This window comes from Pogona vitticeps, chromosome 4, assembly GCF_051106095.1.
Source record: "Pogona vitticeps strain Pit_001003342236 chromosome 4, PviZW2.1, whole genome shotgun sequence".
NCBI lineage: Eukaryota > Metazoa > Chordata > Lepidosauria > Squamata > Agamidae > Pogona > Pogona vitticeps.
The window spans coordinates 19,347,320-19,362,667 of NC_135786.1; the positions used below are offsets into that span (position 1 = coordinate 19,347,320).

The following is a 15,348-nucleotide window of genomic DNA, read 5'->3' on the forward strand; positions in this document are numbered from 1 at the left end:
ACAGGCTGAGCAATGCCAAGTAAGTTAGGCCTGTGGGTTTGGAAAGGATGGCCAGTTCTTGCCTCCTCAGGTGAGAGATGGGGAAAGAACTGACAGGGAAGACACAGGGGACATCTGGAAAGAAGGCTGCTGCTACAAGGAGAGACGTAACCATTGGACTTAATAGCATATAACAACAGCACTTTTATTAACTAATTTAAGGCCCAAATGAATGAATGACCCACTGAATGATTGTGTGTCTGCACTGTGGTTTTCTGTAATTGTCGACACTACTTTTTTTCTATAATTGTCCCTGACATACATTTTTTTAAATGCCCTCTTTATTGCGTTGGATTCAGATTTAGTCATATGAAAAATCAGACCCACAGAAATAAAATTAGCTATGATTAACTTGTCCCTTTGGGTCCATTTTATTATGACAAAACCTGGATCTAACCCATTGTTGTTCTGATATATTGTGAAGAGCTTTAGGCACATTCCTGTGGGAAAGCAGCATAAAAATGAAGATACGAGTTTAGCAATTTCAGAAGCACCCACTCCAACCTTTATGTCTGCAGCCCACAGTTGACTACCGTGAATTATGCAGTCAAGTTTCCCACATTTGGGGAATCCCAGGGGTTAGCACACTTGGAGAGCAGTAGATGAACCTCACATGGGAGAACGATCTCCATAATCATGGTATCTCCACTGCCAGGTAACTATGCAGAGATGACTTGCTGCTATCCTGTAGATTTGAACTTTAATATTTTTTTAAAGTTAATTGTGGATTTTTACGTTCAGTACTATTTAAACAATAAAAAGAGAGCCTGCAGCAAAATGGCCACAGAACACTTTTCATCTGCTCGAAAAGAAAAATCTTTAGTTGACATTTCCATTATATATTCTGGGTGGTGGCATAAATGGGAGGGAAGTCATTTACTACTTTGACAGCCAAAATGCCTGAAATACTAGGGAGGTTATAGATGGGATAAAAGTTAGCTAGGTCTTTGGAAAAAGCTAGGACTTGTTTTAAGTGAGTGGCAGTAATTATGACATTCATTTTCATACAAGATTGAAGCTGACCTTCAGTAAGGAAAAGATTTATAACTCTGGCGGTGACATTACAGGGTGTTAATGCAAAGAGGCAGAGAAATGGTAGGAGCAAAGAGATTTGGTGGCTGTCGTCACTAAGGCCTAATCTAAGAGACAGGTTTTTAGGAAGTAGAATGTTGATGAACAAAAGGGAGACAGGCTGTAGGCAACAGACAGAGCAGACGGTGATGCTGTCTGGTAGATTATCCAGCAGAGGCAAAATCAGATTTTCCTGTGGAAATTAGAAGGTGGATAGAAATTGTCCAGTATGACATCTGCCATTTTGCAAATGAGTAAAGAAAAACAATTTCTTGCTTTCTACCAGAGATACTTGCCAGGGAAGTGGCGCTACCTGTGTACCGATTTTCAGCTTCACTGAAAATACAGACACTTGGGAATGGACATTCATAATGTGACTGCAAGGATGGAAGAGGCCAGCTAGCTGAGACCAGGACTTTTTATAACCTTCAACCTGAGCTCCGCCTGCTGGTCAACCCAACTGATTGGCTTCAGAAGCATGGAAAGCTCCTCCTTTTCACAAAGCAAAGAGGGCAGTCCCAACAAGGTGACTACTACATTACTCCAGCTCTCTAGAGCCTTGCCAACAACAAAAATGGCCCACATTAAGTTAGGGACCACCATTTCTATAATGACAGCGTTACTCCAAGCGAAAGCAAATCTAGTATTGTGCTTTGAAGCCTCACTTGCACTATTGTTGCCCTCTGTTCCATATAGCTCAATCATCCCCTGCAAAGTTTTGGAAAACCTCTCCTGCTGAAAGACAAAAACACCCTCCAGGACACCTCCAGGCCCTCCTGTATGCTCCAGGTTGAACACCCATGTGCCAGAACCTCAGGACCTTTCCTACGAAAGTTAAGCTCATTCTACTCATTTTTTTCACCTCCCATGTTATAGGAAGTATGAGAAAGATAGCTCAGATTTTGGAAGGTTCCTTTTTAAAAAAAGGTGTTCCTGTACTCATGACTGAGTTCGAAGAACAACCTGTTGTCATTACTTGTTACAAGACGGAAAAAGTCATGTTACATTGCTAGTTGCACTTCTTGGCCTCTCTCTCTCTCTCTTTCCTTTCTCTCTCCTTCTCTTTTGTTATCTTTTGGGTGTGAGGGAACTAGGTTTGCTAAAAGAATGCTTACAACTAGAGGAAAAACTTGTCTATATGTCTCCAAACATTTCTCAAAATGACCTTTAAAAGTAATTTTTGGAAATAACTAGAAAACCAGTATACCACATGTTATATAGCCTATGAGAATCTAGGGAAACTCGAAGCAATGTGTTTCTATTATCATCTTGGGAAACAGGTATTGTCTGTCTTCTTTCACTATTATTCATATAATTTTCCCCTCCCTACTCCTCCCTCTTGGGTTATTGACCGATATCCTTTATTCCTGTCACTGCTCATCGTCTTCACAATACCACCATCCTTTCGCCCACTTTTGCTCTTGCCTGGTTATCTGCTTTCTGTCTCCTGTGGGAATGTTTACAGTAGAACTAAACATCAAACATTGGTCATAAATTACTGCACATGAGATGCAACCGCACACCCAAGACTCTTAAAGCCAATGAATGTTTTGAATGTTTTACTTGTGGATTCTGTACTTCATTCTGCATTTCATTTATTCCTGGCAAAGTTCATCTTGCTGAGAACTTTATATCTAAGAGCAACTTCCTGGCAAATTCCATCTTGCCATGAATGCTTGGACTTTTGGTACTTGCTTTAAAGAAGTGGTTTGCCCATGAAAGCTTGCATATTGTATGATTTTTTTAATGTTTTATTAGTGGCCTATAAAGGTATTGCCTATTCTTGTATCTGAATATCTTAGATTATCAAGGTTTCTCTCCTCAATTTTCACTTCTTCATATGACTCTAGTCCAGCTTTACATAAGTGTGTTCTGAATACAGATTGAAGAGTTAAACTGATAAAATGCACCATTGTCTCTGCTATAGGAAACCATTCTCTCTCTTTCCATATTCTGTCATCAGGACAATAAAGTTCTGAAGCATACCCATTTCATTAAGAACAACCCCTAGTTTCTCATGATCCACATAGTCAAAGGCTTTGCTGTAATCTATAAAGCATAGACTGGTCTACTTCTGAAATCCTTTGGTGTTCCAGCAGATATTTGCAATATGATCTTGAGTTCCTCTTCCTTTGTAGGATCCAGATTGGACATCAGGAATTCCTCACTCCATATAAGGTGGAAGTCTTAGTTGCAATACCTTGAGAATCCCTTTTCTTGCATGAGAGATTAGAATTCCTGTATAGTTCCTGTACTCCTTGAATATCCTTTATTGGGTACTGGACTATATATTGAACATTTTAGTTTGTGGGTCATTGTTTTGTTTTCCATATTTCTTGGCACATTGTGGTCAGAGTTTTGATAGATTCCATTTCTGTTGCTTGAAATAGTTCAATCAGTATCCTGTCTACCCCTAGTGATTTGATTTTTCCAAGTGGTTTCAGAGCAACTTCCTCTACATTTTCTAGATCTGCAGGTTCTTCATCATAGGAGTTGTCTCCAAAGTACTGTGTCATCATTTTAACTCTTCTGTATAGGTCTTCAGTATACTGTTCCCACCTTCTCTTTATTTTCTTCTGGTCAGATAGTGTGGTTTCCTATTGGTCTTTCGGTATTCCTAGTATAGACTTAGAATTCCCTTTCACTTCTTGGATCTTAGGGAAAAGAGATCTCTTATTTTTCCCCTTTTGTTCTCAATTTCTTTATACTGGTTATTGTAATAATTCTCTTTGCCTTTCCATGACATTGAAAAATTGAATTCAGGGTTCTGACATTCAGTGTTGTCCACGTGTACAGTTGTCTGTTTGGTTGCTTGCAGCATGTATTGATGATGAACAGATTGCTTTGTACGACTCTATTATTTATTTATCTATTTATCTGTCTACAGTGGTGCCTCGCATAACGAGCGCACCATTTAACTACAAATCCGCATAGCGATCTATTTTTTAAGATCGCTAATGCGATTGCATTGCGATGTTTTAATGGGCAAAACATCGCATTGCGATGATCGGTAAGCGTTTCACTTACCGACCTTCGCATTGTGATGTTCCTAAAGCAGCTGATCGGTGGTTCCAAAATGTCCACCGGGTACCCAAAAAGGCCACCGCAACCATTTTCACGCAGTTTCCTTGCTTACTGAGGGCATGAAAATGGCGGCGCTATGGAGGAACTTCACTGTTTTGTTTAGCGATGTTTCCATATAGCGACGATTAATCCGGAACGGATTAAAGTCGCTATGCGGGGCACCACTGTATTTATTTATTTATTTAACTTGTATGCCACCTACACTGGTCTCTGGGTGGCTTACAACAATTTCAATACAATAAAAAGATAAAAAGATAAAACAATTAAAATACAATTAAAAATACAATGCTCTAAAATTGCCATCAGGACCCACAGTTGATATTATTTCAATTAAAAACTTTGTGGAACAGGAAGGTTTTTACCTGGTGCCAAAACACCAACAATGTCAGCACCAGACGAATCTCCCTTGGGAGGGCATTGAATAGTCGGGGGCAGCTGCTGAAAAGGCCCTTTGTCTACAAGGCGGCCATCTTGCCTCCTTGAGGGATGGCTCTCTCAGGAGGGCCCCCTCGCTAGATCTTAATTGAGTCATTCTCCTGCTTTATTTCTGCCCCCTTGGCCAAATTTTCTAGCAATATTTGTTTGTACCTTGTTTCCTATTTTTGTATTCCAGTAACCAATGATTATAAACATATCTTGTTTTGTTTCCTCCATTTCCTCCTGAATGCTTGCATAAAAGCTTTCAATTTTATTATCTTCAACATCTGCAGTTGGAGCATAGTCATGACTGTTGGCTATGTTGATACGTTTTCCATAGAGTAGCTGGTTATTTAATTGGCAATACCTAGCATTGTAACTCCTAACTTCCTGTGTTACATCTTGCCTCAGTGTTAGAGCCACTCCATTTCTTCTGAGTTTGTCATTTTCCAAATAGAACAGTTTGTAGTTGTCTGACTGAAAATATCACATTCCATTCCATTTAGTTTCATGCTTCTCATGTCCCATGTTCCAATTATGTGTGTTATGTAGCGACAGACTTTCCTTTCACTTCTGTGCACATCAGCCACTAGACATTCTGATTTAATCTAGGTGCATCATTAGTGACAGCACTATTTGTCCTTGTCCTTTGCTTTACCCCAGTAGCTGATTGAGTGCTTTCCAACCTTGAAGTCTAATCTTCCAGCACAATCTCCTGTTTCATTCTGGACTTGCTCATCATAGTTTTTTCAAGGTACAAAAAGTTTACCACTGCCTCCTACTTTCAAGGTAGGTAAAGTGCAGCAGTGGTTTGCCATTGTGATCTTCTGTGCAGTTCTGTACTAACAAAAGTCAGCTTGAGAGTCACCGCTGTTGCCATGTCCACCAGTGTAATCTTTGGTTACCTATGCTGTCTGGTAGCTGCCACCTGCATCACCATTGGAATGATCTGTTCCCATCTGCTGATGTGACCATTACTCTTGAAGATGGTGAATACATCTTAGTCTGGTGTCTCAGCTGTGACCATTCAACCTTAGATGAACTTGCTAGGTGTTTAGGTTTGTAATGGAATCTGGCTTCCTGATGGCATTGCTCTCAGCTTCACTGACACACTCAAATCCCTTCACCGTGTTAAGGTTTGTGTCCAAGAAGGGGTCTAAGAATTACACTACACTTTCATAGAGATCCTGCAGATAGGAGAAATATTCAACTTGGATCCTGGGGTCAGGATCTATAGGGCATGAATGTGATATTACCAGTATTTATTTTCAGAGGACAGGGCATGTCTTAGGAGGTCCAGAAATAGTAAGGATGCCAAAAAGAAAAAGAAATGTAGAAAAAAATAACAGGAAAGAGAGGAGATGATATCAGGAACTTGGAATAAAGAATATTGGCACAGACGCTTTCCACAAGATGCTATTTGACATCTTTTGGCAGACGATGGCTTTGTATTAGTCAGCCAATGTCTTGGATTAATGGAATATTTATTGTCTATTGCTGTATTAGGGCAGCTTGTGCTTTCAGTCATTTCAGCTTTTGTATGGAAGTATTTGGAATTTGTTAATCTAAATAGAGCTCAACAATGAAACTGTAATATAAATGTTGTGCGCTGAGGTCATGACGAAGAATTTTCTTTCAAATCTGTAACTTTGAAGAGAACATTTAGGAAATAATTTACCCTTGTTCTGAGCCAAATGAAACTGCTTGAGGGTCCAATATCCTTCCAGCTGGCCATCCCTGGTTTACACAGAATTGCTAGAAGAGGTACCATATTCTAGAAATCCAGTGAACACCTTTGTGGGATATAAACAGAAGTGGCTGCAAAGCACAGTCAATAGGAGAGACTCTGGAGGCTCTGTTCAGGTCAGACTGAACCCATGTGGACAGAAGAAGTGTCTCCAAGAGCGGAGTGGGGTGCAGTGCCAGAGTTCTTCTAGAGCCCTTGATTCTGGACATTGTGATGCAACAGAAGTAACTTTTCAAAGCTCTAGGCAGAACACATGTGTTATGAGGGCAATGATGATAATAGTGATATACAGTAGCACCCAAAATATTGGGTTAGGCCCCAAGAGATCTGGGTTCAAATTCTCTCTCATTCAGAAACTTTTTCCGGTCACATTCTTTCAGTCTAATCTACTCAACAGGTTTGTTGTAAAGACAAAGTAGATTTAAGTACAGTGGTGCCTTGGCTTACGAACTTAATCCGTTCCGGAATGGTGTTCATAAGTCAAAACGTTCGTAAGTGAAATGAGAATTTCCCATAGAAATGCATTCAAACCCGATTAATTTGTTCCGGCTGTTTTTTGTTGTTATGTCAAGGCATGGTTTGTAAGTCAAAGCATTTGTTCCCATAGGAACTAATGCAAAATTGGTTAATCCATCCTCTACCACTAGGAGGAGAATTTTAAAAAAAAACTTAAGATGACTTATGTTAAAAAAAGGGCAGGAAAGGAGGGAGACAGAGAGAGAGAAGACAATGGGGGAGGGAGAGAGTTGGAGTCTAAAACACATGCTAAACCCACACATTTTAAACCCACGTATTTTACACCAACACATTTTAAACCAAGCCAGCACAGACCCTTGCAAAAACTTCTCTGATTTTCAAGGGAAACATGCGGAAACATTGCAAAAGCACAGAAAACAAATGGAGCAGATCAGAAATGCAAAGAGAACAAACAAAAAAAGCAAGAGAAGCATGCAAGACACATCGAAAATGGGGAAACCCCCCAAAAGCAAACAAACCACCCAAGATCCATCAGAAATGGGGAAAAAACACTCCAAAAAGCAACCAACCCCCCATCATAAATGGGGGGAAACAAAACAAAACAAAACAAAGAACCCCCCCAAAACCCATCACAGCACAGAAACATAACTCCCCCAGTTGAAAATCACACTACAAAAATACCCAGAACAGTTTGTAAAAAGTATAAAGCAGCACTTTACCTTAGTAGGCAGCCTCCTCACATCGCACACTCTCTAACTGCCGGGGCGAAAGGGCTACAAAGAAGCAGCCTCGTCGCCACCTACAGTTAGCTGTTTGAATTTCCTGCCCTTTCCCCCTGCCTTTTTGTGTTCGTAAGTCAAAGCTTCGTTCGCAAGTCAAAGCAAAATTATGTGAACAGAGCTGTTTCTAACTCAAAATGTTCGTGGGTCAAGGCGTTCGTAAGTCAAGGCACCACTGTAGTGGCATGTGCGCTTACTTGAGCCCAGTGGAGGAAAGGTGGGATAGAAAGAGATATACACATACAGTAACAAAGACACATAAGTAAGCACAGCAAGATTATTTATGAGTTCAAATGTAAAGATAAAGATGTTAGAGGCACATATTAAACAGAATGAAGCCTTACATACATGCTCATATATATATTCTGTGCACATTCTAACACATATGGATTCAAAGGGGTACTGTATAAAGTTTATCATTTTTGACTTTCAAATCTTGGTGCCACTGGGAGCTTGCTATAACCAAGGCTTTAATGCTATGGTCCTTCAACTTGCTTTTGCAAAAGCAAAAGATAAAAGAATAAATGTTGCTAGTTTAGCCCTGGCGGCATCCTGGGAACAGCAGCTATTTTGACATTTATGTGATAATCTTGTATCAGATTAAAACCCTATGGAATATCATATTTTGACCAAACCACTTTTAAGTACCACCAAGTAGCTCTGAGGTGAGAGAAATACATTCCCTAAAAATCATCCTCAACAACAGCAAAAAGCAGCTATTTCGAAGCATACATTTATCTATAATTGTGAAGTTTTCCTATACCACTATTTCCAAATTTTCCTTCTCTTCTGGCTGGAAGGTTTTTCTATTTCTTTTTTACTGGCAACTGGGCAAAGGGAACATTTTCCTTAGATCCTTTTAAAGCTGAACAGCTGGTCATCTGTTGCTGCTACCAATGTATGGGCTCTCTCAGTTTCTGTCTCTCCTCTGAAGGCAAGTCCCTGCTGGACAGCACAATTTAGAGAAGCTTAGGAGAAGGGGTACCTAACACACAATGCAGATATGGTGCCTGTCACTACCAGGGAGAGGATGACTGCCAGATCAGCAGCATACTGTTCCCTCAGACTTTCAGGCCAAACTCAGGTAAGAGGATAGAGCCTTGTTGTTGATACATGCCATCAAGTTGCCTCTGATTTATGGTGACCCTAAGCATGAGTGGTCTCCAAAATGTCCTTATGTTAACAGCCTTGTTCAGCTTTTACAAACTCAAACCTCCTTTTTTTTGAATCAGTCATCCTCAAGTTGAGTTTCCTTATGCTCCTGCTGTTTTCAAGTTTTCCTAGCATTCTTTCCATCAAGTCTTGTTTTCTCACGCTCTGTCCAAAGTAGGACAGCCTCACTTTCATTGTTTTTGCTTTTAGGGAGAGTTCAGGTTTTATTTCATCGAAGGCCCAGTGGTTTGTCTTTCTGGCAGTCCATGGTATCTGCAAAGCTATCGAAACATCCTGATAACAAAACATGCACTATTTCAGAAGGTGGTTGACTTTCCTTTTTTTAAAAAAACAGCAGTTGGATGGCCATCTGTCACAAACTCTATTTGAAGATAGTCCTTAAATCTTACCCAATTCTGAAGGCCTTAGGAATGGACCTCAACAGATGGGAAACTTTGACATCTGAGTGTTCATCCTGGAGGCAGGCAGTGCACCATGGCCTCTCTCAATTTGAAGAGACCCTTATCCAGTAGGCCGAAGCAAAGTGGCAGTCCTGAAACCAGCAAAATCAGGGTGCTGGACAGGGGACTGTCTGTATTTGTCTTCCGTGTGGAAGGGATGGTCACTCTCGAATTGGCCTTTTCAGCCACACTAGACGCTGTTCGAAGACCTCTATTTAGAGCATGTTAACCAAGTCTCTCAAGACTGAAGGATGCCTGCACCCAATTCTTTCCACTGTTCTACATAGGACATGATTTCCAGTCCAGACCTCTCACCATCCTAGTCACCTTTCCTTGGATTCTAGACCATACACTAAATCCACAAAGAGACACTCATTCTCTTGGCTCTTACTTGTGTCAAACTTAATTGGAACATGCAACTTGTAATGTGACCCCAAACCTCTTGCAGCCACAAGAATAAACAAACTCTATCTGGCAGCAGTAGACAAACTTTGTTCAGGAAACTTTGATCACCATTTTCTATTGAACATTGAGCATGAGGTGATCTGAACCCAGAGATGTTGGCAAGTCTTCGGGTCCAAGTCCCAACTTCAAGTCCGAGTTTTTGGTATCAAGTCCCAAGTCCAAGTTTATTCTTGTGGCTGCAAGAAGTTTGGGGGCCTGTCCCAAGCCCAAAGTCTGAGTCCCTAGTCCTGCCTCTCAACTCCCCATCCTTGTCTGGATCAATGCATGGGATGGGTGAGAACAGACAGAAAGATAGCTAAGTGAACTCCTCTCCTTTTCCACCTAAATCTGCATGTAGATGGATACTTTGCAGCTTATTTCTTTTCCCTGTCTTCCGTTGAGTTTATTTTCTCCTTAATGCTCTCTTAGTTGGGGAGTCGCAACCATGCATGGAGCCTCCATAAAGACTAGAAGCAGAGCTGCCAAATTGGAAGCCAGCTTCCCGGAAGCCACTTGTTATCCCATCAAATTAAGCTGCTGCAAAATGGCTTCTGCCTTCCACAACCTTCTTCTTCAAACTTGTCCAGTTTTCAAATCCCCTCATAAACACAGAGGTGAGTTGGAGGGAAGCATATTCATCTATCTATTTGGCTATCCATGAAAGGATAGCCTTTCATGGGATGTGGTGGCGCTGCGGGCTAAACCGCAGAAGCCTGTGCTGCAGGGTCAGAAGACCAGCAGTCGTAAGATCGAATCCACACGATGGAGTGAGCTCCCGTCGCTTGTCCCAGCTCCCGCCAACCTAGCGGTTCGAAAGCATGCAAATGCAAGTAGATCAATAGGGACCACCTTGGTGGGAAGGTAACAGCGTTCCGTGTCTAAGTCGCACTGGCCATGTGACCACGGAAGATTGTCTTCAGACAAAACGCTGGCTCTATGGCTTGGAAACGGGGATGAGCACCGCCCCCTAGAGTCAAACATGACTGGACAAAAATTGTCAAGGGGAACCTTTACCTTTACCTTTTATCCATGAAAGGACATTTTAAAGTCACCATCTTCCCACCGTGACATTCATTGCACGTGGGTGAGAGTATTTATTTGGTTTATAAATTAAAGTGTTTGCCTTTGGCTTTCTGTTTTGGTGAATAATCGAAACCCTTCCTGTGAATTCATCTGTTCATGAATAGTGTGGATATTTTTTTGCTTTTGTACAATATCAACCCAGAGCTATTTTTTTTTTTGTGTGTGGTGGTATTAAATACTATGAATCCACTTCACCTGTCAGTGCTATTCAAAACACAAAATGCTGCATGAATAGGGAGGATGTTCTGGGATCTCTCTGATGATTACTGTTGCTAGGAAAACCACTTCCTGATATCTTTGTGCTCTGTGTCTGCGTCTCTCTTTGTGTACAACCTAGGATGACAGGCAAATTCATATCAAGGTATTTGGAAGGAAGAGGAAAAGTTTAGAAATGTTTAAAGCACGCAGCTTAAAGTTAAAAGGTGGATGTCATCTCAAATAATAGTTAAGAGTCCTGATTTCTTTTCTATGTGGGATTATTGATATCAAATTGGAAAGAATTGTGAGGAGTGTTTCTGCCGTGCATGTGGATGTGAGGCAATTTTTGAGGTGCCTTAAAGGAACAGTTGTCCCAAGATTTATTGATGGTGATATATTTTAGTCTTCAGTCATGCTAACAAAGCAGTTCTAGATTAGCTGGGTTCTTCCTAGCCTCTCATTTACATTTCCGTTAAACCAGAGGGAAACTTGTCCTAAGAACCACACCATTACCACCATGGCTTAAGGCTGGCATGGATGGATGAAATTTTCATTTCAGTTTATATTTTATTCCCCCCTCCCCCCCCCGCCGCCAAATGAGCAAATCACATGTTCAGGACACAGAGAAAGTGAGGTTTCTTGAAAAATCAAATGCAGGAGCAAGTGAAACTGACCAGTTTTCCTTTTCTTGTGGTGTGGAAGCTTGGTTAAAGGGATCAGTGAAAATAATCAGGAACAATGACTTGTTAAGAAAATTGCTGTTTTAAATAGAAGTTTGAACCTAGATATTTAAGGCCACATGCTCACCTACATTTAGGCTGATTTGAACTATTTATTATACATGCATGAAGCCTGTTCTTGCCTTCTGCTGAGTGTGCACAGGATAGACTAGATCTGGCAGGGATAATCCTGCCTCCCCTTAGTCAGTTCAGTCACCCTGGATTCTGAAGATGATGGCAGGGCTTCAGTTGAAAGGCCGCAACTTCATCCGCTGCACCAAACTGTTCCTATTGCTTATCCCCAAAATATGAAGTGACAGGTCAGTCACTCAATAGCCTGACAGATAAATCGTCTCCTTCATTCTCTCACATGTTCTGTCATTCAGATCAGCCTAGTAGGAGTCAATTGCTGTGTTCCAGAATTGAGGGGATTAAGCAAGAGAGCTAGCTTTGAATTAATTAGAAGCTAGAAGGCTCTGAGAGAAAAAGCCAGGACTGTTCAGATAAGTTAATATGCATTTTTTACAGCCTTTAAGTTGACCATGTAGATTCAGCAGCATCCAAACGAGCATTCAGCCTAAGAGATAATTCATTATTTTCATTTGGAAATACAAATGAATATTATGGAGAAAACACTTCTGAGTTCCATCAGCTATTTGCTTCTTACTTTTTTCTCTGTAAGGCATATGCTAAATGATCATGGGAATAGGAAGCTAGGCTGCAAGTGACCCCAGCATAGCAACATGGCACACAACATCCCACAACAAATGGAAAGTGAAGCAAATTTAACTATGAAATTAGCAATTAGGAGAGGCATATGATCAGTGGAGTAAGGATGTTAGTTGGTATTTTCAGACATTACATTATAATATTAACATCAAACCAATATATAACTCATAGCCTAATCACCCTGAATTCCTTTCCCTTTCACCAGTCCTTAATGTGCTCTTATATCCTAATTTGGAAGTTTGTGGTATGTTCTACTCCAGATATTTTCACCTATGGTTCCCATAAGCCAGTGGTTCCCAACATGGGGTCCCCAGATGTTCTTGGATTGCAACTCTCAGAAATCCAGGCCAGCACAACTTGTGGTGAAGGCTTCTGGAATTTTTAGTTTAAGATCATCTAGGAACCCAAGGGACGTGGTGCCGCTGTGGGCTAAACCTCAGAAGCCTGTGCTGCAGGGTCAAAAGACCAAGCAGTCATAAGATCAAATCCACGCGACGAAGTGAGTGCCCGTCGCTTGTCCCAGCTCCCGCCAACCTAGCGGTTCGAAAGCATGCAAATGCAAGTAGATCAATAGGGACCACCTCGGTGGGAAGGTAACAGCGTTTCGTGTCTAAGTCGCACTGGCCATGTGACCACAGAAGATTGTCTTCAGATAAAACGCTGACTCTATGGCTTGGAAATGGGGATGAGCACCGCCCCCTAGAGTCGAACATGATTGGACAAAAATTGTCAAGGGGAACCTTTACCTAGGAACCCAAGGTTGAAGAACCACTGCTATATATAAGCCTAGATGGTCAATGAAAAGAGGTTCTGAGAGCTGTGTCGACCAAAACATATGGAGAGCACAAGGTTGCCTTTCCTTGCCCAAACACAATGTTTTTACCCTGCTAAGACTCAGAAACATCAGTAACTAGAAGGAACTGGAAGCCTTGCAGTTTCAATAGTTAAAGGGTTAGAGAGCAATTCACCTTCACTTCTTTGTTTCTCTTTTCATTCATCTCAAAGACATGGATGTTTTCACTTCAAGCAAGCTCAGCGTACCTGTTGCTATGCTTGCCTAGGTTATTGTTTCTTCTCTGTTTTTCAGCCTTTGGGGGCTAATGTTAAGCAACATGCTCATAGTACTTCAATGAGGCCATATATAAGCAGCATGGTTGCAGTGGCTTTATCTCTTGCTTTTATCCTCTTGAGCAGAAGGGTAGTGGAGCCAGTCTGGTAGGGTCAAACCACCAGCACTTATTGATTAATAGGGAGTACGATATCATCTTCCCTCCCCCCCTTCAGACATCCTTATTATCTGTGGGGTGAGTGGCAAACGTTCCAGTACAAGGGGGGAAATGGATTTTCCCAGTAAGTACAGCATCTGAGCATTTTAAACTGCTAGACAGATAGACAGATAGAAATTCCAGCCAATTGGCTTCACGTTCCGATTACAGGCATGGAAAATGCAACAAAGAAAAGTCAAGGGCAGAGTGTGTGTGAGGATTTAAATCTCATGTGTGAAGGCACTCTGTGAGAGACTCCGTTTTAAATCTATGTGCGTCCTGTCTCTCGCACCCCCTGGGTAGAACTCTATTTCCTGTTACTGAATTTGTCCCTCCAAATAATAAAGAAGTCATTAACAGGTGGCCTGCGGTGTCCTCTTCTCTGTCAATGACAGCCAGAAATTCTTTGTCACTTCAGGAATTTGTTTGTTAGGGTTGTTTCTACAAACGGTGCTCTGAATAGCAGCAGTCCAGCTGTTGAACAAAAGAGATGGTTTGAATACTGGAAATGTGATAGAGCTGTACGTTTGTGAATAGAAAAGGCACCTTAGATCTGAGAATAACTCTTCTTATGCTAAACAAATACCTTGCCACCTGCATTCTTGTATTTGATAAGGCTCTTCAGAAGATTCCAGAATCTTCTATTGGACTTTGTCCTGACATTAAATGTTCAGAATAAAGACTTTAAAATAAAGTGTGAAGTTTTTAGACTAAGTCAAGGATCTTGCCATTTCCATGTAACTTGGAATATGGATTCAGCAAACTTCCCAGTCACTTGATCATGTTTAAATTCAAAAGAGAATATATGTTAAAATCTGCTAAACCAATATTATAGAACAGTGGTTCCCCAACCTTGGGTCTTCAGATGCACTTGGGCTAAAACTTCCAGAAGTGTTCACCACCAGCTGTGCTAGCCAGGATTTCTGGCAATTGTAATCCAAGAACATCTGGAAACCTAAGGTTGGAAACACTGTTGTAGAACAATTCTCTTCAAGGTTAAAGTCTCTTGAGATTCTCCTCAGGTTTTCAGACAGCAAAATACACAGCAAATTTTACCAGAACTATCATCTGCCAAGGAGCTTAATTTCTTATTATGGACCCGATCATATCACTTCCATCATCAAAGGCAGTAAACATCTAAATACTAGATTCTGGGGCAAAGGTGCTGTGGCAAACATGTACTGCATGTGACCTTCTGATTAATAGGAACATGAACAGTTGCCATATACAGTACTGAAAAAAAAGGCTAGGTAACACTTACTGGACCACTGAACAGTTCATAGATGTGCTTTGGAGTGCCACGGGACTCTCCCTCAGGCATATTGAGACATTTCCCAGAATTCTCCTAGAATATCCTGGAGCAGAATTTTGGGAGTTCCATCTCACAGAATCATAGCTAGACAGACACCTACGTTTTGCTCACCTGGATCAAGGCCTAACCCTTGGGAGCTGGAGGGTACTGATACCTTAGTTCCTGCTGCAATGCTTTCTGGGAGGAAGCTGCAGCAGTGCTGAAGAGCAGAAAGACTACTGCTTCCAGAAACAATTGTGGCAGTGTCCTTCCAGGAAGAATTGCAACAGGGATTGAGGCATCAATGCTATACAACCTCCAAGCATTAGGCCTAAATCCAGATCAGCAAAATACAGATGGTTGTTGTGGGTTTTTCGGGCTTCTTGGCCGTG

At 41.3% G+C, this 15,348-nt stretch overlaps 1 non-coding gene across 1 annotated transcript; it reads right to left on the reverse strand.

Moving 5' to 3' along the window:
- Positions 1 to 538: 538 nt before the first annotated feature.
- On the reverse strand, positions 539 to 702 carry LOC140707189 (U1 spliceosomal RNA). Its single transcript, XR_012087122.2, has one exon. It is a non-coding gene; the product is annotated as a U1 spliceosomal RNA (small nuclear RNA).
- Between the last annotated feature and the right edge of the window lie 14,646 nt (positions 703 to 15,348).